The following is a 21,973-nucleotide window of genomic DNA, read 5'->3' as shown; positions in this document are numbered from 1 at the left end:
ATCATAACAGTAATATTTTTTTTATAAGACAGTAATAATTTTTTAAAAAATATCATCAAACAGTAATGCCGGTGGAGCGGGGGAGGGTGCGCGGGGTGCGGGGGGTCGGCGGCGGCGGTTGAGTAGGGGAATCGAGGGTGCGGGGGTCGGCGGCGGCGGCCGGTGGACTGGGGGATGCTCGGCGGCGAGGGGGACCGGATCTGGCGAGGTGGGATAGCGATCGAGATGGAGGGGGATCGAGATTGAGTGTCCATGAAATTTAAAAATATTCATGATAGTTCAAAAAGTACCCATGAAATACAATCGAAAAATGAAGGCTACGATTTAAATACAATCGATCTTAGCTAGCTATCTGTTCACAATCTTCTTGCCCTTCTTTTTCGCAAATGGAGTTCTTCTGTGGAACAGACGCCCTTTAGGTAGGGTGGTCCTGCTTCTTCTTGTGGTGTATGCTGCTACTTCATCATTGTCGTCATGTTCGATCCTCGGGTCGCCGTACTTGTCGAAGTCTTGCTCATTGGCTACTCCATCCATTCCGATGATCTTCCTTTTGCCTCTCCTCACGACAACACGACTGGGCTTTGGCGGGTCGGTAATGAAGAAGCATTGGTCCACTTGGGAAGCCAGTACCCATGGCTCATTTTTCGCGGTGACGTTTGCGCCCGCGGTCTTGGATTTGGCTTCGGGTATAACCATGGTGGTGAAATACCGGTCTTCTTTTATGACGTTCTTGGCCCATCTGACACGGAACATCGGGACCTTCTCTCCAACGTAGCTCAGCTCCCAGATCTCCTCGATCCTTCCGTAGTATCTGTCCTTGTCGTTACCGGTGTAGGATTCCATCGTTACCCCGGAGTTCTGATAACCATCGCTCTTCATGTCCTTGGCCTCCTAGGTCATCAGGTTGTGCTCGGCGCCCTGTGACAAGGCGAATATGAGTTGTTCTTCCGCGGAAGAATCCTCATGTAAAGGGTACGACAGAAGCTTCTGCTTGAACCAACGCGTGAAACATGAGTTGTGCTCTTTGAGTATATCTCCGTCCGTCCTCTGTTGGCCTCGGTCATTGTACGTCTTCTTAATAAAGGTTTTGTGCTCTACCACCCAAGGATCGACCACATCTATGTGTTGTAGCGCGACTAGGTTTTCTCTTTCAAAGTCGGCGGGTCGACCCTCGAAGTCGACATGCATTTCGCGGCGACCCTCACGGTGACCCCATCCAGCGAGCCTGCCGAGGTGCCTGTTGACGGGCAGACCAACGGGGTTCTCGATGCCTAGATAATTCGTGCAGTAGGAGATGCACTCTTCGGTCAGAAAGCCCCTGGCTATGCTTCCTTCTGGACGTGACATGTTGTGAACGTATCCTTTGATGACACCATTCATCCTTTCGAACGGCATCATGCTGTGCAGGAACGTCGGCCCGAGTTGGATGATATCCTCCACTATATGGACCAGCAGATGCACCATAACGTCGAAGAATGCCGGCGGGAAGTACATCTCAAGCTCGCATAGTATCACCACGATCTCTTCCTGCAGCCTTCTGAGTTGCCTCACGCCAATCGACTTCCGAGAGATGACGTCAAAGAAGTTTCATAGGCCAAATAGCGTTTCACGGACGTGCGCGTCCATGATCCCACGGATTGCAACTGGAAGTATCTGCGTCATCAGCACGTGACAGTCGTGAGACTTCATCCCGCTGAACTTCTGCTTCGCTGGGTCTAGGTATCTGCTTATCTTCCCCGTGTAACCGTAAGGAAGTTTTACTCCTAGGAGGCAGGTGAAAAACTGCTCGATCTCCTCCTGACTTAGAGTGAAGCACGCGGGAGGGTAGTCATTTCCGGTCTTCTTGGCCTTTTTGCCTTTGCGACGACTTTCTGTGTCCTGCTTTGCCTCATCATCATCATCATCATCATCATCATCATATATAGCGTGAAGCTCCTGCCTGATGCCCATTGATTTCAAGTCTGCCCTTGCTTTTGGCCCATCTTTGGTCCTCTCTGGCATGTTGAGCAGGGTACCAAGCAGACTCTCGCACACGTTCTTCGTGATATGCATGACATCAAGGCTGTGAGGCACACGGTGGATCTTCCAGTACGGCAAGTCCCAGAAAACAGACCTCGTTTTCCATACCTTCAGCAGCGGCTCTGGCGCCTTCCGCTTCTTTCCCGACTCTGGCGCCTTTTGCTTCTTTCCCGGCAGTGGGCAGTCTTTCCAATTTTTCAACAGCTTGTCTATTTCCTCGCCGCTCCTCGTACATGGGCGTTTTCGGGGTTCGGTTTCACCATCGAACAGATCCTTGCGTTTCCTCCACGGGTCATCGTCGCGAAGCCACCTTCGATGTCCCATGAACACGGTTTTCGAAGACCCGGGATCTCTATCTAGCTGGCGATATGTTGTGTCATCCATGCACCTTACGCATCCAGAAAATCCGTGGACTACCTGCCCCGCAAGATATCCGTAACCGAGATAGTCGTGCACCGTCGTGAGCAGTGCGGCTCTCATAGGGAAATATTCTTTCTCTGCAGCGTCCCACGTATTGGCTGGCGTTTTCCACAGCGTGTCAAGCTCCTCTTTCAGCAGCCCCAGATACAGATTGATGTCGTTCCCTGGTTGTTTCGGCCCTTCAATTAGCATACTCATGTGAATGTACTTCCTCTTCATGCACAACCAGGGGGGAAGGTTGTACATCCACACAAACACAGGCCAGGTGCTATGTGTGCTTCTCTGGCTGCCAAACGGATTGACTCCATCGGTGCTCGCGCCCAGCACGATGTTCCGTGGATCGTTCCCAAATTCTGGGTATTCGAAGTTCAACGCTTGCCACTGGCTCGCATCCTTAGGGTGACTCAGCATCTTGTCTTTTTTATCTATCTCCGGATCATTTGTGTCATCTTCTCGCTTCTTCTCCTCCCTATCCGCGTGCCAACGTAGGAGCTTTGCTACCTTAGGGTCCGCGAAATACCGCTGCAGACGAGGAGTGATCGGAAAGTACCACACCACTTTTCGAGGAGCTTTCTTCCTCTTCTTGTATCGAGTGACACCGCACACCGGACATATGGTAGACTCCGCGTGCTCGTCCCGATAAATGATGCAATTGTTCATGCACACATGGTATTTAACGTGCGGTAAATCCAGAGGACACACGATTTTCTTCGCCTCCTCCAAACAGGTCGGGCACTTGTTCCCCTTGGGAAGACGTTCGTGCCAGAATGACATGTTCTCGTCGAAGCATGCGTCGGTCATTTTGTGTTTTACCTTCATCTCCAGAGCCATGAGCGTTACTTTTAGGCGGGTATCCTCGGGCCTGCATCCTTCATACAATGGAGTAACCGCATCTAACTCAAGTTGATCCATCTTGGCTTTCTCTCGGGCGGCAGCTCTTGCGTTATCCGTCTGCTTGAGAAGCAGCTCTTGAATATGAGGGTCCTGCACCCAGCCCATCGATGGTCTAGCGTCGTCTGCTCCACCGGCATCATCATCATGCCCTGCATCTTCTACATGATGACTGTGTACAGCATCACTGTCGTGATCATCTCCTGGGGATTCTTCGTCTTCTCGCCCCCCCGAGCCGCGGTGGTTGTCTTGCTGCCCTTCCTCATTTCTTGCCCGGCCCCCATGGACGACTTCGTAGTCATCTTCATCACCTTGCCATCGATAGCCATCCATGAAACCACGCAAGAGCAGGTGGTCCCGCACCTGCCCGGAATCCGGGTCCGCAATAAGGCTATTCAGCTTTCATCTTCGACACAGACATCTTATCTCCGTCTCGTTCTTTTGAAGCATCTCGGCCTTCGCGGACCTCAAAAACCTATTCACGATGCCTTCGGTCATCGTGCGGACCATGGTCACCTGCGGGGTAGAGCAAAACGATATTTTAGAACCAAGAAAAAATTTGGCATGACTTTCCCTAAAAATAGGGCCAAAAAGAATGCTTAATGCCAAAATTCTCGTCGAAACGGAAATGAATCAACATTCCGGCAAAATATTGGCAACTATCGCATTTCAAATACCGGTACACCTCCAAACACAAACACATATGCAACACCACAAACATATGCAACACCACGAACATACATAGATCTAGCTAGGCCATAAAAAGTGCATGTGCACATTGTTGTAGGGAGAACAACATAAATATAGCTTCCCCCCTTACTTACCTAGCAAAACAAGGTAACTTAACCACTTAATTTGAATGAATCTATGGTGGAAATGAGGTGAAAAAGAGGAGGCACCCGAGACAAGGAGGAGGGGGTGGAGAGAATGAAGTGGGGAGAAAGTGAGTGTGGGAGGAGAGGCTGTCCAAAATATCTTGTTGCTGCCCACTTACTAATGGCGCACCATCAACAAATGCGCCATTAGTAATCCAGGTTACTAATGGCGCACCCCCTGGTAGTGCGCCATTAGTAGTTTTGCAAAAAAAACATACTAATGGCGCACCCTGCCACGGTGCGCCATTACTAGTTTGAACTAGTAATGGCGCACCGTGGCAGGGTGCGCCATTAGTACTTTTGCAAAAAAGGAATTAAAAAAATAATAAAAAAATAACATTAGTGGCGCACTTTCTGGCTGGTGCGCCATTACTAGTTACAACTAGTAATGGCGCACTAACTGCGGATGCGCCATTAGTATGTTTGGACAGGCGCACTAGTTCAAAAAAAAATTGGTACTAATGGCGCACCGTGGGCCTGGTGCGCCATTAGTAGTTTCAACACTAATGGCGCATCATAAGGTGGTGCGCCATTAGTATATACTAATGGCGCACCGCTTGTCTGGTGCGCCATTAGTGTCAATACCATCTATAGCCCTTTTTCTAGTAGTGATTGCTTTCGTGAGGCTGGTCTGCTCCACTTTGTGACAGACAAAGAACATTGGAATGAAGAGCTATTGCTTCAATTCTATGCTACTCTACACATTCGCGGCTACTACAGAGACATCAAGACATGGGTTCTCGAGTGGATGACTAGAAATGTTCATCATGAAGCCAAAGCTATGGATATCATCGAGCTCACAGGGCTAGCCACTCCTGGAGAACTATATGAACCTGACTGTCAGCTACACCGCAATGCAGTGGAGAGTATCTTCCATAAGCCAGAACCCAATATGAGCCAGATGTTGAGCATGATGAAGCCCTTGCCATCTGACGCTGAATATCCAACAGAGTTCTTTGTTGATGACCTTGAGTATCTGCCTCGCACCATATATCATATCATCAGGCGAACTCTATGGCCTGTCAAAGGACATTCATCAGCGGCCAAGCTTGAATGAGCTATGAAGACATTGGTCTTCTATATTCTCAATGGCATCAGCTTCAATACTCAAGAATTCTTCATTAGGCAACTTGCTGCTTCCGGCTCTGACCTATTTGGTCTGAAGTTTTATGCTCCATGGGTCATGCGCCTCATCAAGAGACACTCATCTGTCAACTATCAGCCCTCTACTCGCAATCATATGATCTTTTTGCCAGAGGTTGATATGTCAATTGAAGCTATATACTCTGACCCTGCCAAGAGGCCTCTTTGTCTTCAAAATGTCGAGCACCAAAGCTTCACTCAACCCATTGAAGGTGTTCAAGCAGCGACACGAATCTATCCATTGGCTGGAAATACTCATCTGCCTCATCGAGCACCTACTGAAGCCACTGAAAGCACCATTGCACAAAGGCCTCGGAAGCGTGCTCGCATTCTCAATGACCAAGAACTTCTTGTGGCCCTTCATCAGAAACAGGATAAGCATCATTTTTGGCTCAAGAGACAGATGCAAAGCTTCTTGGTGGATGTCAATCGCATTCGCAACCTTGCCACCAAGAATGCGTTTGTTGCTCATGAAACTTGTCGGCGATCATGGAAGAGTTTGACCCTGCTTAGTGCTGAAGCAGATCTTCAAGGCGATGGCTTCAATGAAAGATTCCAGTTCGACTCCACTCCTCCACGGACTGCTGTCCTACGTCGCACTCCATCTCTTGAAGACTCTGAATATTCTTCCTCCACGGCAACGGTCAATGCCAGAGTGATCGACGATGAAGATGATGCTACTTCACCACCTCCTACTACTGTGCGCATCGACACTGCACCAAGTTCATCTGCACCGCTAACCAACGACGACAACCCTCCTGTTTCACCTACTCATGAGGACGAGTAGATGCTCTATGTCTTTAAACCTTTTGGGTCCTTACTGACAAAAGGGGGAGAAGCGTATGAATTGATAGTCTTCAAGTGGGTTCATATGGGCGGTTGCATTATATTTTGCTTCGTGTTTACAACTCTTTCTTTTGAAACATTTGGTTCTTTGAGTTGTAACACCTAAACTTGATGGTCGTCTGCTACTTATTTGCTTCACTGTGATGCGATGATAAATTCCGCATGTGCGATGATAACTTCCGCACTTAGATCATTTTGCAGACGTCCATTTTTCATTATGCATGTCATTCTACTTGCTATATCATTTCATGCATGATGAACTATCTTCATAAGTTGAAATGGATCTCCACAAGTACAACCTGCCATGTGCATTTGCATTCCAAAAGCAAATTACTTATATGCACATCTTCAGGGGGAGCCATTGCTACTTATGAAGACAATTCCCAATTCCCTATCCTTACAATTTCACATATTTTATCCCCGTTGAAAACTTCAACCAGTTTGTCATCAATCACCAAAAAGGGGGAGATTGTAAGTGCATCTAGTGCCACTCCCTAGTTGGTTTTGGAGTATTGACGACAAAGTTGGTTGAGGGACTAATGCGTTTGTGAGAATTGTAGGATGACGCAGGTAGTGTCCCTCATTGTTTCGGTTTACCTACCGGAGATGACCCCTAAAAATGTATGAAGACATTGAAGACAATGGTGGTATGAGAATATATTCATATTGAAGACTATGACATAAGAAGACATTAAGTGAAGACTATGGTGCGCGAAGACTGTGTGGTTTCGTTGTTTCCGTTTCTTCTTTGTTGAGTCATAGGAACCACCGTACTGTTAAGTGGGGTCCAAGTGAACTAAGTCAGAGTGACTGAAGTGATGCTCAACTCAAATCCTATGTCTTCGAGCGAAGACACTGAGAGAAAATCTTATCCAGAGCTGGATGAGTCAGCTTTGCTTGTATCCCAAGTAAAGCTGCCGCGTGTGTTTGAAATCTGACCGTTGGAACACGTGTCAGTTCCTTAGTGACCTAGGGTCATTTTGGACAAATCAGGTCGGGTTGCCTAGTGGATATAAATAGCCCACCCCCTACACCATAAATTGGTGGCTTCTCAGAGTTTGTGCACGGCTTTTGTCGTTTGAGAGAAACCCACCTCGAAGCATTTGAGAGAGAGAGAAATCCTTGCGAGGACAAAGCCCAAACACCCAGAGCCAAAGAGTGTTAGGCATCACTGAAGTATTTCTGTCTGTGTGACCTGAAGACTTATTACACTTGAGGATTGTGAATCCTCCAGCCGGTTAGGCATCGCGTTCTGAGCATCCAAGAGTCATTGTGGATTGCCGGTGAACGAAGTCTGTGAAGGTTTGGAAGTCTCCCTTGAAGACTTACCAGAGTGATTGGGCGAGGACTGGGTGTCCTTAGCTCAAGGGGAATAAGGTGAAGACATGGTCTTCTAAGTTAAATCTCAGCCTCCCTAACCATACGTACAGTTGTCACAGCAACTGTAACTGGTCTAACAAATCATGTGTCTTCAACAAGCGACTGGTTCTATCCCTTCCCAACCTTACTTAAGTTTGTCTTCGTGAAGTCATTGCCTATCTGTGTATCTGTTTGACTTCATTGCTTGACTACTACTGTTGATTGGCTTCATACTATCTTCCATTCTGATCCTCACTACCTAGCTGCTGTTAGTCATGTACTTTCACATCATTGCATACTTGACTATGGGTTGCTTAGGGTAGTTTATCTTCTGCTGCATATTAATTAGGTCATTTCTGTTGTTTGTCTTCTAAACTTCTATGTTTTGTAGACTTTCATAAAAATCGCCTATTCACCCCCCTCTCGTCGATACTAGCACTTTCAGGAAGGCCTTGGGAAGTAATAAGTAGATGATGGGTTGCTAGAGTGACAGAAGCTTAAACCCTTGTTTATGCGTTGCTTCGTAAGGGGCTGATTTGGATCCATATGTCTAATGTTGTGGTTAGGTTTACCTTAATACTTCTTTTGTAGTTGCGGATGCTTGCAATAGGGGTTAATCATAAGTGGGATGCTTGTCCAAGTAAGGGCAGTACCCAAGCACCGGTCCACCCACATATCAAATTATCAAAGTACCGAACGCGAATCATATGAGCGTGATGAAAACTAGCTTGACGATAGTTCCCATGTGTCCTCGGGAGCTCTTTTCTCATTATAAGAAATTGTCCAGGCTTGTCCGTTGCTACAAAAAGGATTGGGCCACCTTGCTGCACTTTATTTACTTTCATTGCTTGTTACTCGTTACAATTTATCTTATCACAAAACTATCTGTTACCTACAATTTCAGTGCTTGCAGAGAAAACCTTACTGAAAACCGCTTGTCATTTCCTTCTGCTCCTCGTTGGGTTCGACACTCTTACTTATAGAAAGGACTATGATAGATCCACTATACGTGTGGGTCATCAAGACTCTTTTCTGGCGCCATTGCCGGGGAGTGTAGCGCTTCTGGTGAAGTGGAACTTGGTAAGGAAACATTTATATAGTGTGCCAAAAATTTTCTGTCACTTGTTACTATGGAAACTAATCCTTTGAGGGGCTTGTTCGGGGTATCTTCACCCAGACCAGAAGAGCAAAGAGTTGCTCCTCAACCTACTGAACCTACTGAAAATATTTACTTTGAGATTCCTTCGGGTATGATAGAGAAACTGCTAGCTAATCCCTTTGTAGGAGATGGAACATTGCATCTCGATTTACACCTTATCTTTTTGGATAAGTTTGTGGATTATTTAAGCTTGCAGGTATTCCCGATGATGTTGTTAAAAGGAAGGTGTTCCCTTTATCTTTGAAGGGAGATGCATTGACATGGTATAGGCTATCTGATGATACGGGATCCTGGAATTATAAACAATTGAAATTGGAATTTCACAAGAAGTTCTATCCTATGCATCTTGTTCATCGTGATCGTAATTACATATATAATTTCTGGACTCACGAAGGAGAAAGCATCGCTCAAGCTTGGGGGAGGCTTAAGTCAATGTTATATTCATGCCCCAATCATGAGCTCTCAAGAGAAATGATTATTCAAAAAATTTATGCTCGGCTTTCTCTCAATGATCGCAACATGCTCAATACTTCCTGTGCTGGTCCTTATATGCTGAAGACTATTGAATTCAAGTGGGATTTATTGGAAAGAATTAAACGCAACTCTGAAGATTGGGGTTCTGACGATGGTAAGGAGTCAGGTATGACACCTAAGTTTGATTGTGTTAAATCTTTTATGGATACCGATGCTTTTCGTGGATTTAGCGCTAAATATGGACTTGACTCTGAGATAGTAGATTCTTTCTGTGAATCTTTTGCTACTCACGTTGATCTCCCTAAGGAGAAGTGGTTTGAATATAATCCTCCCATTGAAGTAAAATTAGTTGCACCTATTACAGTTGAAGAAAAAACTGTCACTTATAGTGATCCTATTGTTCCTACTACTTATGTTGAGAAACCTCCTTTTCCTGTTAGGATAAAGGATCACGCTAAAACTTTGACTGTTGTTCATAAGAGTAATACTAGGACGTATACACCTCCTGGGCAACTTATGAACCTAGTATTGCTATGGTTAAAAATCTCTTGGATGATGATTTAGATGGGCATGTTATTTATTTCTGTTGTGAGACTGCTAATATTGTTAGACCAGATGCTAAGATACATAGACCTGTTGTAGGCATGCCTGTTATTTCTATTAAAATAGGAGATCATTGTTATCATGGGTTATGTGATACGGGTGCTAGTGCTAGTGCAATACCCTATGACTTATATAAAGAAATTATGCATGATATTGCACCCGCTGAATTGGAAGGTATTGATGTTACTATCAAGCTTGCCAATAGAGATAATATTTCACCAATTGGGATTGTTAGAGATGTTGAAGTCTTGTGTGGGAAGGTTAAATATCCTACTGATTTTCTTGTTCTTAGTTCCCCACAAGATGATTGTTGTCCCATTATTTTTGGTAGACCCTTCTTGAATACTGTTAATGCTAGGATTGATTGTGAAAAGGATACTGTTACAATTGGCTTAGAGGATGTGTCTCACAAGTTTAATTTTGCTAAGTTTCATAGACAACCCCGTGATAAAGAATCACCTAGTAAGGATGAGATTATTGGTCTTGCTTCTATTGTCGTGCCTCCTACTGATCCGTTAGAACAATATTTGCTAGACCATGAAAATGATATGTTTATGAATGAAATAAGGGAAATATATAAAGTGTTCCTTCAACAGGAACCTATTCTGAAACACAACCTACCCGTTGAAATTCTAGGGGATCCCCCTCCACCCAAGGGTGATCCCGTGTTTGAACTCAAACCATTACCTGATAATCTTAAGTATGCTTTTCTTGATGAAAAGAAAATATATCATGTTATTATTAGTGCTAACCTTTCAGAGCAAGAAGAAGAAAGATTATTGAAAACTCTGAAGAAGCACCGTGCTGCTATTGGATGTACTCTGGATGATCTTAAGGGCATTAATCCCACGCTATGTCAACACAAAATTAAATTGGAGGAAGATGCCAAACCAGTTAGAGATCCTCAACGACGATTGAATCCTAAGATGAAAGAAGTGGTAAGAAAGGAGATACTAAAGCTCCTTGAGGCAGGTATAATTTATCCCGTTGCTGATAGTGATTGGGTAAGCCCTGTCCATTGTGTTCCTAAAAAGGGAGGTATTAATGTCGTCCCTAATGATAAAGATGAATAATCCCGCAAAGAATTATTACAGGTTATAGGATGGTAATTGATTTTCATAAATTAAATAAAGCTACTAAGAAAGATCATTACCCTTTACCTTTTATTGATCAAATGCTAGAAAGACTATCCAAACACACACATATTTTTGCTTTATAGATGGTTATTCTGGTTTCTCTCAAATACCTGTGTCAGTGGGGGATCAATCAAAAACTACTTTTACTTGCCCTTTTGGTACTTTTGCTTATAGACATATGCCTTTTGGTTTATGTAATGCACCTTCTACCTTTCAAAGATGCATGATGGCTATATTCTCTGACTTTTGTGAAAAGATTTGTGAGGTATTCATGGATGATTTCTCCATTTATGGATCCTCTTTTGATGATTGCTTGAGCAACCTTGATCGAGTTCTGCAGAGATGCGAAGACACTAGTCTCGTCTTGAATTGGGAAAAGTGCCACTTTATGGTTAATGAAGGCATTGTCTTGGGGCATAAGATTTCTGAGAGAGGTATTGAAGTTGATAAAGCTAAAGTTGATGCTATTGGAAAGATTCCATGTCCCAAGGACATAAAAGGTATAATAAGTTTCCTTGGTCATGCCGGTTTTTATAGGAGGTTCATTAAGGACTTTTCTAAAATCTCTAGGCCTCTGACTAATTTATTGCAAAAAGATATTCCTTTTGTCTTTGATGATGATTGTGTAGAAGCATTTGAAATACTTAAGAAAGCTTTGATCACGACACCTATTGTTCAGCCACCTGATTGGAATTTACCCTTTGAAATTATGTGTGATGCTAGTGATTATGCTGTAGGTGCTGTTCTAGGGCAAAGAGTTGATGAGAAATTGAATGTTATCCAGTATACTAGTAAGACTCTTGATACTTCCCAGAGAAATTATGCTACTACTGAAAAAGAGTTCTTAGCAGTTGTGTTTGCATGTGATAAGTTTAGACCTTATATTGTTCATTCCAAAGTTACTATTCACACTGATCATGCTGCTATCAAATATCTTATGGAAAAGAAAGATGCTAAACCTAGGCTGATTAGATGGGTTCTCTTGCTCCAAGAATTTGATTTGCATATTATTGATAGAAAGGGAGCTGAGAACCCCGTTGCAGACAACTTGTCTAGGTTAGAGAATGTTCTTGATGACCCACTGCCTATTGATGATAGCTTTCCTTACGAACAATTAGCGATTGTTAATGCTTCTTGTACTACTCCTTGGTATGCTGATTATGGTAATTACATTGTTGCTAAATTTATACCACCTAGTTTCACATACCAGCAAAAGAAAAAGTTCTTTTATGATTTAAGACATTACTTCTGGGATGACCCACACCTTTATAAAGAAGGAGTAGATGGTGTTATTAGACGTTGTGTATCTGAGCATGAACAGGAATACATCCTTTGCAAGTGTCACTCCGAATCATATGGAGGACACCACGCTGGAATAGAACTGCACATAAGGTATTACAATCTGGTTTTTATTGGCCTACTCTCTTCAAAGATGCTCATAAGTTTGTCTTATCTTGTGATGAATGTCAAAGAATTGGTAATATTATTAGACGTCAAGAAATGCCTATGAATTATTCTCTTGTTATTGAACCATTTGATGTTTGGGGCTTTGATTATATGGGACCTTTTCCTGCCTCTAATGGTTAGTTGCTGTTGATTACGTTACTAAGTGGGTAGAAGCTATTCCAACTAGTAGTGTTGATCATAACACTTCTATTAAAATGCTTAAAGAAGTTATTTTTCTGAGGTTTGGGGTCCCTAGATATCTTATGACTAATGGTGGTTCACATTTTATTCATGGTGCTTTCCGTAAGATGCTTGCTAAGTATGATGTTAATCATAGAATCACATCTCCTTATCACCCGCAGTCTAGTGGTCAAGCAGAGTTGAGCAATAGAGAGCTCAAATTAATTTTGCAAAAGACTGTGAATAGATCTAAAAAGAATTGGTCCAAAAAACTTGATGATGCATTGTGGGCCTACAGAACTACATACAAAAATCCTATGGGTATGTCTCCGTGTAAGATGGTTTATGGAAAGGCATGTCACTTACCTCTAGAACTTGAACATAAAGCATATTGGGCTATTAAAGAGCTCAACTATGACTTCAAACTTGCCGGTGAGAAGAGGTTATTTGATATTAGCTCACTTGATGAATGGAGAACCCAAGCCTATGAGAATGCCAAGCTATTCAAATAAAAAGTCAAACGCTGGCATGACAAAAGGATACAAAAGCGTGAGTTTAACATAGGTGATTATGTGCTATTATTCAACTCTCGTTTCAGATTTTTTTTGCAGGAAAACTTCTCTCTAAATGGGAAGGTCCTTACATTATTGAGGAGGTCCATCGTTCCGGTGCCATAAAAATCAACAACTTCGAAGGCACAAGTCCGAGGGTGGTGAATGGTCAAAGAATTAAACATTATATCTCAGATAATCCTATCAATGTCGAAACTACTATTGTTGAGACCGTAAACCTGGAGGAATACATAAGGGACACTTTCCAGAACGTTCCAGACTCCGAAAAGGAATAGGTATGTGGTACGGTAAGTAAACCGACTCCAAAACAATTCTAATGGCAATTTTTATCCATTTTGGAATATTTAAGAATTTTAGGAGGAAAGAAGTAATCCGGGAAGGACATGAGGCCTCCACGAGGGTGGAGGGCGCGCCCACCCTTCCTGGGCGCGCCCCCCGTCTCGTGGCTACCTCGTGTGCCTCCCGGACTCTGTTTTCTTGCATGTTACGTATTTTGGTCAGTAAAAATTCATTATATAATCTCCCGAAGGCTTTGACCACCGTATCACGCAAATATCCTCTATTTTTGTTTCGAGCTGTTTCTGTTACAGATCTAGAGCACCATGACGCCGCCCTCCTTCAATAATGAAGACAAGGATGCTTGGCTACTGAAGATAGAGCTGAAAAGATAAGAACCGGAAGATATCAACAAGGATGAAGGGATCAAGAAGGCCATGGAGGTTCAAGCTCCAGCAGTGAAAGAAGAAGACATCCCTCAACCTTTACCTAACCTCTTTACTCCAACTGATATTGAAGCTTTCAAGATGATTGAGTTAGCTCGCATACAGAATAAGTATCTCACACATGAGAATATTTTGTTGAAGGATCATATTGTCGGACTCAAGGGCATTATCCGCAAGTTGGAGGAGCTTTTATGCTCGATGTGCGATTATCCACCATCATCATCACCACCTCCATCACCTCCGAGGACATAATCACATGGATATGGGCACTCCCCTTGGCAACTGCCAAGCTTGGGGAGGTGCCCCGGTATCGTATCACCATCACACTCCTATCTTTACCGTTTTACTTAGTTCGATCCTTTTAGTAGTATCTTGATTTAGTAGAGCTTTGATATCAAGTAGTTTTGAGTTTTGCTTTGAGATCTCTTTATGTAATCGTGTCCGTGAGCTATCTATAATAAAGATTAGTGTTGGGTTAAGGGCTTTGCTATCTTGCTATGATCTTGAGAAAGTAGAAAGAATAAAAAGAATAAAAGAGTTCATATTGATCTTATGCATAGTAATGACTTCACATATGAAAAGTATGAGACATAAAAGTTGTTGAGAGTTGACAAACATAGTTTTGGTCATCGTTGCAATTAATAGGAAGTAATAAGGAAAGAGAGGTTTCACATACAAATATACTATATTGGACGTCTTTTATGATTGTGAAGCACTCATTAAGTATGACATGCTAAAAGAGTTGATGTTGGACAAGGAAGACAACGTAATGGTTTATGTTTCCTCACATCTCAGTTAAAGTATATTGTCATTGATCTTCCCAACATGTTGAGCTTGCCTTTCCCCCTCATGCTAGCCAAATTCCTTGCACCAAGTAGAGATACTACTTGTGCTTCCAAATATCCTTAAACCCAGTTTTGCCATGAGAGTCCACCATACCTACCTATGGATTGAGTAAGATCCTTCAAGTAAGTTGTCATGTTGCAGGCAATAAAAATTGCTCTCTAAATATGTATGACTTATTAGTGCAACGAAAGTAAGCTTTATACAATCTTGTTATGGAAGCAATAAAAGCGACAGGCAGCATAATAAAGGTCCATATACAAGTGGCAATATAAAGTGACGTTCTTTTGCATTAAGATTTTATGCATCCAACCCTAAAAGCACATGACAACCTCTGCTTCCCTCTGCGAAGGGCCTATCTTTTACTTTATGTTTTTACTTTATGCTTGAGTCAAGGTGATCTTCACCTTTTCCTTTTTCATTTTATCCTTTGGCAAGCTCCTCGTGTTTAAAAGATCATGATATATATATATATATATATATATATATATATATATATATATATATATCCAATTGGATGTAAGTTAGCATGAATTATTATTGTTGATATCACCCAAAGGTGAATACGTTGGGAGGCAACACAATAAGCCCCTATCTTTCTCAGTGTCCGGTTGAAACTCCATAACCACAACTACTTCGTGAGTGTTAGCAATTGTAGAATACTATATGATAGTTGAGTATCTGGACTTGCTGAAAAGCTCTATTCTTGACTCTTTCTGATGTCATGATAAATTGCAATTGCTTCAACGACTGAGATTATAGTTTGTTAGTTCCCAATTAAGTTTTTGAACCATACTTGACATTGTGAATTGATTGTTACTTGAGCATAAGAAATCATATGACAAAATCTATATATGTTGTTGTTATAAGAATGATCATGATGCCCTCATGTCCGTATTTTATTTTTATCGACACCTCTATCTCTAAACATGTGGACATATTTTTCGATATCGGCTTCCGCTTGAGGACAAGCGAGGTCTAAGCTTGGGGGAGTTGATACGTCCATTTTGCATCATTCTTTTATATCAATATTTATTGCATTATGGGCTGTTATTACACATTATATCTCAATACTTATGTCTATTCTCTCTTATTTTACAAGGTTTACCATGAAGAGGGGGAATGTCGGCAGCTGGAATTCTGGCTGGAAAAGGAGCAAATATTGGAAACCTATTCTGCGCAGCTCCAAAAATCCTGAAACTCCATGGAAGTTATTTTTGGAATTAATAAGAATTATTGAGCGAAGAAACTACCAGAGGGGGCCCACACCTAGGACAGGAGGGTGGGGGGCGCGCCCACCCCTACTGGGCGCGCCCCCTGTCTCCTGGGCCCCCTGGTGGCCCTCCGGTGCCCATCTTCTGCTATATGAAGGCTTTTACCCTGGAAAAAATCAGAGGCAAGCTTACGGGATGAAAATCCGCCGCCACGAGGCGGAACCTTGGCGGGACCAATCTAGGGCTCCGACAGAGCTGTTTTGCCGGGGAAACTTCCCTCCGGGAGGGGGAAATCATCACCAACGATCCTCTCACCGGGAGGGGGTCAATCTCCATCAACATCTTCACCGGCACCATCTCCTCTCAAAACCCTAGTTCATCTCTTGTATCCAATCTTGTATCAAAACCACAAATTGGTACCTATGGGTTGCTAGTAGTGTTGATTACTCCTTGTAGTTGATGCCCATTGGTTTACTTGGTGGAAGATCATATGTTCAGATCCTTAATGCATATTATTACTCCTATGATTATGAACATGAATATGCTTTGTGAGTAGTTACATTTGTTCCTGAGGACATGGGTGAAGTCTTGCTATTAGTAGTCATGTGAATTTGGTATTCGTTCAATATTTGATGAGATGTATGTTGCCTTTCCTCTAGTGGTGTCATGTGAACATCGACTACATGACACTTCACCATTATTTGGGCCTAGAGGAAGGCATTGGGAAGTAATAAGTAGATGATGGGTTGCTAGAGTGGCAGAAGCTTAAACCCTAGTTTATACGTTGCTTCATAAGGGGCTGATTTGGATCCATATGTCTAATGTTGTGGTTAGGTTTACCTTAATAGTTCTTTTGTAGTTGCGGATGCTTGCAATAGGGGTTAATCATAAGTGGGATGCTTGTCCAAGTAAGGGCAGTACCCAAGCACCGGTCCACCCACATATCAAATTATCAAAGTACCGAACGTGAATCATATGAGCGTGATGAAAACTAGCTTGACGATAATTCCCATGTGTCCTCGGGAGCTCTTTTCTCATTATAAGAAATTGTCCAGACTTGTCCTTTGCTAAAAAAAGTATTGGGCCACCTTGTTGCACTTTATCTACTTTTATTGCTTGTTACTCGTTACAATTTATCTTATCACAAAACTATCTGTTACCTACAATTTCAGTGCTTGCAGAGAAAACCTTACTGAAAATCGCTTGTCATTTCCTTCTGCTCCTCGTTGGGTTTGACATTCTTACTTATCGAAAGGACTACGATAGATCCCCTATACTTGTGGGTCATCAACCACCACTCCGAACCCCAAGTCAATGCTTAAAGCAGAAGAAGAATTGTTCTCAGGTCAGGTTCCGTAGCTATGGTTCATACTACTTTGCTCTTGCATCACTGTATTTACTCATACCAACTAATTTCAAATTTGAAGGATGGAATTGAAACTCCAATGGCACAACAGGTATGTTTTAAACCTGTTTCTTCAACGTGTTTGGCTGTTTGCTGTTGTAACTTGCTCTATGTTGATTTCATTTTCAATTGAATAAACAGTTATGTTCTCATGCTATGCACATTACAAGTGTTTTTTTTACCATGAAGACTGCAGGGCTTACACCCCACAGCATTTTATTAATAAATAACAGGAACTAATTACAAAGTTCCTCAATAGGGGGAACAGAATAAAAGAAAGAGTAAGAAAGCTACAAACCTAAGAAAGAAAAGAAGTTACAATTGGAGCGAAAATTCAAGGAGGCAGAAAATCAATCCATTTTAGGAGATCATCCTTGAATCTGGCCTTGATCCTGTGGGAAAGAAGGGAGATATCATGAATGAACCCATTTCGCCATTGTCTAAAAGTTGGATGGACGTGTCTGAAAGCCTTGTCCTTGCGCACTTTCCAGATGTTCCACCAGGCAACAAAGACCACCTCTGCAAAAAATGGTTTATCAAATTCCTTCCTTGCATGTAGGGAAATTTGCACCATATAATTGCTATTCAACCAGGGTATCTGCAAGAAGTTCCAAATCCTCATACTGAAATTGCATTGGAAGAATAGATGATTCCTATCTTCCAGAACTCCAGTGGGGCAGAGGACACAACCAGGTCCATCATTAATTTTCCACTGTCTTCGCTGAATCATATCCTTGGTGTTTACTCTATCCATAATAACCAACCAAGCAAACATTTTAACTGTCATTGTACAGCAGCTTTTCCAAACCCAACTCAGTATTGGATTGGCAATGACAGGCTGGTGCACAAACTCATAGAATTTCTTTGCAGAATACTCACCCTTTTTCCCATGTCTCCAAGTCCACCTATCATCGCAAGCATCATCGAATTGCCTCCCAGATAACATAGAAGTAAGCTGATTGAACTCCCTAAAATCCAGTTTAGACAAAGGCAAAGTGAACATTTGTTGCAAATTTCCTGCCAGTAGCACTTCCTTAACAGAAAGGTTCTTCTGAAGGAAAAAAGAATGGAGTCGTGGAAATCTTTCCTGCAGAGGGATACAGGAATATCCAATCTCCCAATGATCAGACCAAAAAAGCACTAAATCTCCTTTGCCAACAGTTACAGATGTTACAGGTCGAAATTTATCCATTAACTTACAAATGTCTCTCCACCAAAAAGAGCCACATATTGTGGTGTCATGTGGAACTCTTTGATAGTAGTAAGAATCCCACACCAGGCTGACCCATGGCACATCAGCTTTGTTATAGAATTTATTCAGGTACTTGAGCAACAGAGCATCATTTTGCAATTCCAAATTCAGAATTCCAAGTCCCCCCTTCTTCTTGGGTCTGTAGACAAGGGGCCAAGCAGCAAAAGAATGACCCTTTTCCTCACCATATTTCCTCCATAGGCACTGCCTTTGAATCCTTTCTAACTGCTTTAGAATGCCCTTTGGTAAAGATAGACTACAAAGAAAGAAAATGGGCAAAGAAGATATTACTGAATTTACCAACTGGAGTCTGCTACCTTGAGGTAGAAACTAGGAACTAGCAGTTAGCCTTCTTTCCATGCAATCTACCAAAGGGAGTAAGTCAACAATTTTTGGCCTAGTGGTTCCAACTGGTAGTCCCAAATAAGTGAAAGGCATAGAGCCTAATTGGCAGCCAAAAAAAGCAGCAAGTGTAGAAGCAACTGAGGCTTCAACATTGATGGGGTACATTGAAGATTTATGAAAGTTGATTTGCAACCCAGTTGCCATTGAAAAGGAATTGGGCACTGTTTTAAGAGCCTCCAACTGAGCCAGGTCAGCATTTGCAAACAGCAAGGTGTCATCAGCATACTGAACCACAGGATAAAAAGGATCATGTGTTGGCAAAGGTAAATCCAGCTGGCCCCTAAGCAATAAATCATTGATCATTGTTTGCGAAAGATCAGCTGCAATAACAAAAAGCAAAGGAGAGATAGGATCTCCCTGCTTAACACCACATTTGCACTTGAAGTGACTTCCAGGCACACCATTTAGCAGGATTGAGGATGTTGCAGAAGTTAACAATTGTTGAATCCAAGTGATCCACTTGTTATCAAACCCCTTTGCCACAAGAATTCTCAAGATTGCTTCATGCTGAATGGTGTCAAAAGCTTTTTCAAAATCAAGCTTAAGCAAAAGAATTGGCTTCCTTGACTGACTGCATTGATGGATATATTCAAAAGTCCATGCAATACAATCTTGAATTGTCCTTGATTTAATGAAGCCATATTGATTCTTATGCACACATTTGGTGATTTCCTCCTGAAACCTATTGGCAGCCAGCTTTGTCAGAAACTTAAGTCCTACACTTGTCAAAGAGATTGGCCTGAAATCTCCCACACCCTCAGGTGATTGCTTCTTTGGGACTAAAGTTATAAAGGCTTCATTGAGATTTTCCAAAATTACAGTTCCAGCATGAAATTCATTGACCAGCTGAACAAAGTCAGAAGAGATAATTGACCAGCATCTCTTCATAAACATACCATTAAAACCATTTGGTCCAGGTGCTTTATCAACTGGCATTTATTTTATGACCTTTTCAATCTCATTCAGATTAAAAGGTTTTGTGAGCACCTCAAGACCTTGAATTCTTGGAATCAAAGAAAGGATGTCATTCCCCAAGACAATAGGTTTGATAGTTCCCATTCTTCCTTTGAAAGTTACCAAGAATTCCCTAGCAATCTCCCCATGATCTGAAGAGACTGTCCCATCAGACAAATGCAGGCTAGCAATAGAATTCTATACCTCTCTGTTGCCATTGCAATAGTACACCTTTTACTCCAGTATAAATACCGCATCTATCTTTATTTGGCAACATAAACTAGAATGATATAGACCATACAGTGACCATACTACATAGATATATGTTTGTTTCATGCTGTTATCTTGTCCACCTTACTACTGAACTGGTTTACCAAAATGAGTTTCATATACTACATTGTAAACATGTGATGTGTTTGTTTGTTTCTCTTTTAGAACGCGGATAAAATATTGGAGAAGAGTACCCCGTTATGCAATGGTAAAGGAAGTAACGCAGATAAGGTTCAAGATAGTGAGACATCCCTGTTGGTCTCCAAGAAAGCTGATAAAAACTATATTGAAGACACCGAGACAACCCCAAAGTCCTATCTTGATGTAGTGTTCGAGTTACTGGCTAATACTGCTGGCACCAGCTCTTCAAACTCGTTGCCTGAATCAGTTCAGCTTCTTGAGTCTCAACTTCAAGTTGAATGACATCGATCAGATGTTATGCGACAGGAAACCGAAGGACTGAGGAAGTCCATGCAGAATTCAGATGCATACTTTCTGGTGCAACAGCAAGTGCTGGAGGACTTAAGCGCCAAACAAGAGGAAGTTAATAAGCTTGCTAAGTATCTTGCCAGCATTATGGGTACCCAGGATATAGTTTCTTGAGCTCTTCTGAAGTGGTTTCAGTTCTGGACTTGTTTTGCTGCGGCGTTTATATGCTGTTGTGTTCCCTATATTAGCTCTGGTGGCAAACTTTGATGCCCAGTGGATGTAATGTGTGTAATAGCCGTGATAGACTAGCGTAAGTTGCTTGCTTATTTATTTCCTTATTGTCTTGTTGTAAGTGCATCTAGTGCCCCTTAGTGATTTTGGTGTATTGAAGACTTATAGGTTAATGGACTGATGCGTTTGTGAGTGTACACGGGTCAATAAGTCTATGAGGAGTTTGATATTTCTAGAGAAAGTCGACCCCTCAAAATGAAGTTCTTCAACTGAAGATTTTGGATTTCTGAAGACTTTCTGAAGACTTTGAAAGTGAAGAAATTGGTGTAACCTTGAAGACTTGGCAATCATTCGAGGAACATGAAGCGTGAAGACTTTTGTTTTCGTAGTTTCATTTTCTCTTTCTTGAGTCATAGGAAACACCGTACTGTTAAAGGGGGTCGAGGAAATACTAAGGAAAAATTTCCATGTGATGCTCAACTCAAAATCCTACACCTACCAATCCCTTCGAGTGAAGCCATTGGAAATCTCATACAGTTCAGTCATATTCTTCAGTGACACAGATGAAGTTCTTCTGGTCTCTGAGGAATTTGTTCTGACTGAGGAGTTAGGAATTCGCCAGTGCGAATTGCCTACACAGTGAGGAACATGATAGCCCTGAGGATTTTGATAGTCAAAATTCCGACCGTTGCTGTGCTATGCGCCAGTTTTTCCAAAATATCTACCCACCTAACGGTCATATCGGACAAGGGCATTGATGTCTTATCATGTCGGGCTGCTCCCTAGGCTATAAATATCCACCCCCTACAACCACTAGCTGGTTGGCTGCTCCGAGAGAAACTGACACTTGTCATTTGAGAGCATCCCATCCTCTGAGGACTTTGAGTGAAAATCATCAAGTGAGGAAAACCCAAACCCAACACCTACAAACCCAAAGTGATTGAGCATCACTGAAGAGATTGATCCTGCGTGGATCCGACGCTTGTTTCCTTTGAGGATTGTGCTTCTTCCAGACGGTTAGGCGTCAAGGTCTAGAGCATCCAAGAGGAATTGTGGATCGCCGAGTGACCGAGTTTGTGAAGGTTAGGAAGTCACCTGAAGACTTACCATGAGTGATTGGGCGAG

The sequence above is a fragment of the Triticum aestivum genome, chromosome 7B (assembly GCF_018294505.1).
Source record: "Triticum aestivum cultivar Chinese Spring chromosome 7B, IWGSC CS RefSeq v2.1, whole genome shotgun sequence".
Lineage (NCBI taxonomy): Eukaryota > Viridiplantae > Streptophyta > Magnoliopsida > Poales > Poaceae > Triticum > Triticum aestivum.
The sequence above is the reverse complement of the archived record's forward strand: the minus strand, read 5'-3'. Positions refer to the sequence as shown.